General features: G+C 44.6%; 8 non-coding genes across 8 annotated transcripts; all 8 read right to left on the minus strand.

Annotated features, from left to right (window-relative positions):
• Positions 1 to 191: 191 nt before the first annotated feature.
• Positions 192 to 265, minus strand: trnai-aau (transfer RNA isoleucine (anticodon AAU)). The gene has a single exon. It is a non-coding gene; the product is annotated as a tRNA-Ile (tRNA).
• Positions 266 to 1,014: 749 nt separating this feature from the next.
• Positions 1,015 to 1,088, minus strand: trnai-aau (transfer RNA isoleucine (anticodon AAU)). Its single transcript has one exon. It is a non-coding gene; the product is annotated as a tRNA-Ile (tRNA).
• Positions 1,089 to 1,935: 847 nt separating this feature from the next.
• trnai-aau (transfer RNA isoleucine (anticodon AAU)) lies at positions 1,936 to 2,009 on the minus strand. The gene has a single exon. It is a non-coding gene; the product is annotated as a tRNA-Ile (tRNA).
• Positions 2,010 to 2,756: 747 nt separating this feature from the next.
• Positions 2,757 to 2,830, minus strand: trnai-aau (transfer RNA isoleucine (anticodon AAU)). The gene has a single exon. It is a non-coding gene; the product is annotated as a tRNA-Ile (tRNA).
• An 848-nt stretch (positions 2,831 to 3,678) lies between these two features.
• trnai-aau (transfer RNA isoleucine (anticodon AAU)) lies at positions 3,679 to 3,752 on the minus strand. Its single transcript has one exon. It is a non-coding gene; the product is annotated as a tRNA-Ile (tRNA).
• A 351-nt stretch (positions 3,753 to 4,103) lies between these two features.
• Positions 4,104 to 4,177, minus strand: trnai-aau (transfer RNA isoleucine (anticodon AAU)). The gene has a single exon. It is a non-coding gene; the product is annotated as a tRNA-Ile (tRNA).
• A 942-nt stretch (positions 4,178 to 5,119) lies between these two features.
• On the minus strand, positions 5,120 to 5,193 carry trnai-aau (transfer RNA isoleucine (anticodon AAU)). The gene has a single exon. It is a non-coding gene; the product is annotated as a tRNA-Ile (tRNA).
• A 1,174-nt stretch (positions 5,194 to 6,367) lies between these two features.
• trnai-aau (transfer RNA isoleucine (anticodon AAU)) lies at positions 6,368 to 6,441 on the minus strand. Its single transcript has one exon. It is a non-coding gene; the product is annotated as a tRNA-Ile (tRNA).
• Between the last annotated feature and the right edge of the window lie 27 nt (positions 6,442 to 6,468).

Below are 6,468 nucleotides of genomic sequence, written 5' to 3' on the forward strand. Positions count from 1 at the left end.
AAGACAGAAAGAGAGAGTAAGGAGTGGAGAAAGACAGAAAGAGAGAGTAAGGAGTGGAGAAAGACAGAAAAGAGGGAGAAGTAGTGGAGAAAGACAGAAGAGAGAGTAAGGAGTGGAGAAAGACAGAAAGAGAGAGTAAGGAGTGGAGAAAGACAGAAAGAGAGAGTAAGTAAAGTAAAAACAAAATCTCCTGGCCAGTACGGGTATCGAACACGCGACCTTCGCGTTATTAGCACGACGCTCTAACCAACTGAGCTAACCGGCCTTAGATAATGCTCATTCTACGGATAAAGGTGGAAATAACTACACCGTACTAAATAAGAGCGGAGAAAGAGAGAGTAAGGAGTGGAGAAAGACAGAAAGAGAGAGTAAGGAGTGAGAGAAAGACAGAAAAGAGGGAGTAAGGAGTGGAGAAAGACAGAAAGAGGGAGTAAGGAGTGGAGAAAGACAGAAAGCGAGAGTAAGGAGTGGAGAAAGACAGAAAGAGAGAGTAAGGAGTGGAGAAAGAGAGAGAAAGAGTGGAGAAAGACAGAAGAGAGAGTAAGGAGTGGGAGAAAGAGAGAGTAGGAGTGGAGAAAGACAGAAAGAGAGAGTAAGGAGTGGGAGAAAGACAGAAGAGAGAGTAAGGAGTGGAGAAAAGACAGAAAGAGAGAGTAAGAGTGGAGAAAGACAGAAAGGGGAGTAAGGAGTGGGAAGACAGAAAGAGAGAGTAAGGAGTGGAGAAAGACAGAAAGAGAGAGTAAGGAGTGGAGAAAGAGAGAGTAAGGAGTGGAGAAAGAACAGAAAGAGAGAGTAAGGAGTGGAGAAAGACAGAAAGAGAGAGTAAGGAGTGGAGAAAGAGAGAGTAAGGAAGTGGAGAAAGAGAGAGTAGGGAGTGGAGAAAGAGAGAGTAAGGAGTGGAGAAAGAGTAAGGAGTGGAGAAAGACAGAAAGAGAGAGTAAGGAGTGGAGAAAGAGAGAGTAAGGAGTGGAGAAAGACAGAAAGAGAGAGTAGTAAAGTAAAAACAAAATCTCCTGGCCAGTACGGGTATCGAACCCGCGACCTTCGCGTTATTAGCACGACGCTCTAACCAACTGAGCTAACCGGCCTTAGATAATGCTCATTCTACGGATAAAGGTGGAAATAACTACACCGTACTAAATAAGAGCGGAGAAAGAGAGAGTAAGGAGTGGAGAAAGAGAGAGTAAGGAGTGGAGAAAGAGAGAGAGTAAGGAGTGTAGAAAGACAGAAAGAGAGAGTAAGGAGAGGAGAAAGAGAGAGTAAGGAGTGGAGAAAGAGAGAGTAAGGAGTGGAGAAAGAGAGAGTAAGGAGTGGAGAAAGAGAGAGTAGGGAGTGGAGAAAGAGAGAATAAGGAGTGGAGAAAGAGAGAGAGTAAGGAGTGGAGAAAGACAGAAAGAGAGAGTAAGGAGAGGAGAAAGAGAGAGTAAGGAGTGGAGAAAGAGAGAGTAAGGAGTGGAGAAAGAGAGAGTAAGGAGTGGAGAAAGAGAGAGTAAGGAGTGGAGAAAGAGAGAATAGGAGTGGAGAAAGAGAGAGAGTAAGGAGTGGAGAAAGACAGAAAGAGAGAGTAAGGAGTGGAGAAAGAGAGAGTAAGGAGTGGAGAAAGAGAGAGTAAGGAGTGGAGAAAGACAGAAAGGGAGAGTAAGGAGTGGAGAAAGAGAGAGTAAGGAGTGGAGAAAGAGAGAGTAAGGAGTGGAGAAAGACAGAAGGAGAGTAAGGAGTGGAGAAAGAGAGAGTAAGGAGTGGAGAAAGACAGAAAGAGAGAGTAAGGAGTGGAGAAAGACAGAAAGAGAGAGTAAGGAGTGGAGAAAGACAGAAAGAGGGAGTAAGGAGTGGAGAAACAGAAAGAGAGAGTAAGGAGTGGAGAAAGACAGAAAGAGAGAGTAAGGAGTGGAGAAAGACAGAAAGAGAGAGTAGTAAAGTAAAAACAAAATCTCCTGGCCAGTACGGGTATCGAACCCGCGACCTTCGCGTTATTAGCACGACGCTCTAACCAACTGAGCTAACCGGCCTTAGATAATGCTCATTCTACGGATAAAGGTGGAAATAACTACACCGTACTAAATAAGAGCGGAGAAAGAGAGAGTAAGGAGTGGAGAAAGACAGAAAGAGAGAGTAAGGAGTGGAGAAAGACAGAAAGAGGAGTAAGGAGTGGAGAAAGACAGAAAGAGGGAGTAAGGAGTGGAGAAAGACAGAAAGCGAGAGTAAGGAGTGGAGAAAGACAGAAAGAGAGAGTAAGGAGTGGAGAAAGAGAGAGAAAGAGTGGAGAAAGACAGAGAGAGAGAGTAAGGAGTGGAGAAAGAGAGAGTAAGGAGTGGAGAAAGACAGAAAGAGAGAGTAAGGAGTGGAGAAAGACAGAAAGAGAGAGTAAGGAGTGGAGAAAGACAGAAAGAGAGAGTAAGGAGTGGAGAAAGACAGAAAGGGGGAGTAAGGAGTGGAGAAAGACAGAAAGAGAGAGTAAGGAGTGGAGAAAGACAGAAAGAGAGAGTAAGGAGTGGAGAAAGAGAGAGTAAGGAGTGGAGAAAGACAGAAAGAGAGAGTAAGGAGTGGAGAAAGACAGAAAGAGAGAGTAAGGAGTGGAGAAGAGAGAGTAAGGAGTGGAGAAAGAGAGAGTAGGGAGTGGAGAAAGAGAGAGTAAGGAGTGGAGAAAGAGTAAGGAGTGGAGAAAGACAGAAAGAGAGAGTAAGGAGTGGAGAAAGAGAGAGTAAGGAGTGGAGAAAGACAGAAAGAGAGAGTAGTAAAGTAAAAACAAAATCTCCTGGCCAGTACGGGTATCGAACCCGCGACCTTCGCGTTATTAGCACGACGCTCTAACCAACTGAGCTAACCGGCCTTAGATAATGCTCATTCTACGGATAAAGGTGGAAATAACTACACCGTACTAAATAAGAGCGGAGAAAGAGAGAGTAAGGAGTGGAGAAAGAGAGAGTAAGGAGTGGAGAAAGAGAGAGAGTAAGGAGTGTAGAAAGACAGAAAGAGAGAGTAAGGAGTGGAGAAAGAGAGAGTAAGGAGTGGAGAAAGAGAGAGTAAGGAGTGGAGAAAGAGAGAGTAAGGAGTGGAGAAAGAGAGAGTAGGGAGTGGAGAAAGAGAGAGTAAGGAGTGGAGAAAGAGAGAGAGTAAGGAGTGGAGAAAGACAGAAAGAGAGAGTAAGGAGAGGAGAAAGAGAGAGTAAGGAGTGGAGAAAGAGAGAGTAGGAGTGGAGAAAGAGAGAGTAAGGAGTGGAGAAAGAGAGAGTAAGGAGTGGAGAAAGAGAGAATAAGGAGTGGAGAAAGAAGAGAGTAAGGAGTGGAGAAAGACAGAAAGAGAGAGTAAGGAGTGGAGAAAGAGAGAGTAAGGAGTGGAGAAGAGAGAGTAAGGAGTGGAGAAAGACAGAAAGAGAGAGTAAGGAGTGGAGAAAGAGAGAGTAAGGAGTGGAGAAAGAGAGAGTAAGGAGTGGAGAAAGACAGAAAGGAGAGTAAGGAGTGGAGAAAGAGAGAGTAAGGAGTGGAGAAAGACAGAAAGAGAGAGTAAGGAGTGGAGAAAGACAGAAAGAGAGAGTAAGGAGTGGAGAAAGACAGAAAGAGGGAGTAAGGAGTGGAGAAAGACAGAAAGAGAGAGTAAGGAGTGGAGAAAGACAGAAAGAGAGAGTAAGGAGTGGAGAAAGACAGAAAGAGAGAGTAGTAAAGTAAAAACAAAATCTCCTGGCCAGTACGGGTATCGAACCCGCGACCTTCGCGTTATTAGCACGACGCTCTAACCAACTGAGCTAACCGGCCTTAGATAATGCTCATTCTACGGATAAAGGTGGAAATAACTACACCGTACTAAATAAGAGCGGAGAAAGAGAGAGTAAGGAGTGGAGAAAGACAGAAAGAGAGAGTAAGGAGTGGAGAAAGACAGAAAGAGAGAGTAAGGAGTGGAGAAAGACAGAAAGAGAGAGTAAGGAGTGGAGAAAGACAGAAAGAGAGAGTAAGGAGTGGAGAAGACAGAAAGAGAGAGTAAGGAGTGGAGAAAGAGAGAGAAAAGAGTGGAGAAAGACAGAAAGAGAGAGTAAGGAGTGGAGAAAGAGAGAGTAAGGAGTGGAGAAAGACAGAAAGAGAGAGTAGTAAAGTAAAAACAAAATCTCCTGGCCAGTACGGGTATCGAACCCGCGACCTTCGCGTTATTAGCACGACGCTCTAACCAACTGAGCTAACCGGCCTTAGATAATGCTCATTCTACGGATAAAGGTGGAAATAACTACACCGTACTAAATAAGAGCGGAGAAAGAGAGAGTAAGGAGTGGAGAAAGAGAGAGTAAGGAGTGGAGAAAGAGAGAGAGTAAGGAGTGTAGAAAGACAGAAAGAGAGAGTAAGGAGTGGAGAAAGAGAGAGTAAGGAGTGGAGAAAGAGAGAGTAAGGAGTGGAGAAAGACAGAAAGGGAGAGTAAGGAGAGGAGAAAGAGAGAGTAAGGAGTGGAGAAAGAGAGAGTAAGGAGTGGAGAAAGACAGAAAGGGAGAGTAAGGAGTGGAGAAAGAGAGAGTAAGGAGTGGAGAAAGACAGAAAGGGAGAGTAAGGAGTGGAGAAAGAGAGAGTAAGGAGTGGAGAAAGACAGAAAGAGAGAGTAAGGAGTGGAGAAAGACAGAAAGAGAGAGTAAGGAGTGGAGAAAGACAGAAAGAGGGAGTAAGTAGTGGAGAAAGACAGAAAGAGAGAGTAAGGAGTGGAGAAAGACAGAAAGAGAGAGTAAGGAGTGGAGAAAGACAGAAAGAGGGAGTAAGGAGTGGAGAAAGACAGAAAGAGAGAGTAAGGAGTGGAGAAAGACAGAAAGAGAGAGTAAGGAGTGGAGAAAGAGAGAGTAAAGAGTGGAGAAAGACAGAGAGAGAGAGTAAGGAGTGGAGAAAGAGAGAGTAAGGAGTGGAGAAAGACAGAAAGAGAGAGTAAGGAGTGGAGAAAGACAGAAAGAGAGAGTAAGGAGTGGAGAAAGACAGAAAGAGAGAGTAAGGAGTGGAGAAAGACAGAAAGAGGGAGTAAGGAGTGGAGAAAGACAGAAAGAGAGAGTAAGGAGTGGAGAAAGACAGAAAGAGAGAGTAAGGAGTGGAGAAAGAGAGAGTAAGGAGTGGAGAAAGACAGAAAGAGAGAGTAGTAAAGTAAAAACAAAATCTCCTGGACAGTACGGGTATCGAACCCGCAAACTTCGCGTTATTAGCACGACGCTCTAACCAACTGAGCTAACCGGCCTTAGATAATGCTCATTCTACGGATAAAGGTGGAAATAACTACACCGTACTAAATAAGAGCGGAGAAAGAGAGAGTAAGGAGAGGAGAAAGAGAGAGTAAGGAGTGGAGAAAGAGAGAGTAAGGAGTGGAGAAAGACAGAAAGAGAGAGTAAGGAGTGGAGAAAGAGAGAGTAAGGAGTGGAGAAAGAGAGAGTAAGGAGTGGAGAAAGACAGAAAGGGAGAGTAAGGAGAGGAGAAAGAGAGAGTAAGGAGTGGAGAAAGAGAGAGTAAGGAGTGGAGAAAGACAGAAAGGGAGAGTAAGGAGTGGAGAAAGAGAGTAAGGAGTGGAGAAAGAGAGAGTAAGGAGTGGAGAAAGACAGAAAGGGAGAGTAAGGAGTGGAGAAAGAGAGAGTAAGGAGTGGAGAAAGACAGAAAGAGAGAGTAAGGAGTGGAGAAAGACAGAAAGAGAGAGTAAGGAGTGGAGAAAGAGAGAGTAAGGAGTGGAGAAAGAGAGAGAGTAAGGAGTGGAGAAAGACAGAAAGAGAGAGTAAGGAGTGGAGAAAGAGAGAGTAAGGAGTGGAGAAAGAGAGAGTAAGGAGTGGAGAAAGACAGAAAGGGAGAGTAAGGAGTGGAGAAAGAGAGAGTAAGGAGTGGAGAAAGAGAGAGTAAGGAGTGGAGAAAGACAGAAAGGGAGAGTAAGGAGTGGAGAAAGAGAGAGTAAGGAGTGGAGAAAGAGAGTAAGGAGTGGAGAAAGACAGAAAGGGAGAGTAAGGAGTGGAGAAAGAGAGAGTAAGGAGTGGAGAAAGAGAGAGTAGGGAGTGGAGAAAGAGAGAATAAGGAGTGGAGAAAGAGAGAGAGTAAGGAGTGGAGAAAGACAGAAAGAGAGAGTAAGGAGAGGAGAAAGAGAGAGTAAAGAGTGGAGAAAGACAGAGAGAGAGAGCAAGGAGTGGAGAAAGACAGAAAGAGAGAGTAAGGAGTGGAGAAAGACAGAAAGAGAGAGTAAGGAGTGGAGAAAGACAGAAAGAGAGAGTAAGGAGTGGAGAAAGACAGAAAGGGAGAGTAAGGAGTGGAGAAAGACAGAAAGAGAGAGTAAGGAGTGGAGAAAGACAGAAAGAGAGAGTAAGGAGTGGAGAAAGAGAGAGTAAGGAGTGGAGAAAGACAGAAAGAGAGAGTAGTAAAGTAAAAATAAAATCTCCTGGCCAGTACGGGTATCGAACCCGCGACCTTCGCGTTATTAGCACGACGCTCTAACCAACTGAGCTAACCGGCCTTAGATAATCTCATTCTACGGATAAAG

Source organism: Oncorhynchus kisutch, unplaced genomic scaffold (assembly GCF_002021735.2).
Source record: "Oncorhynchus kisutch isolate 150728-3 unplaced genomic scaffold, Okis_V2 scaffold3750, whole genome shotgun sequence".
Classification (NCBI taxonomy): Eukaryota; Metazoa; Chordata; class Actinopteri; order Salmoniformes; family Salmonidae; genus Oncorhynchus; species Oncorhynchus kisutch.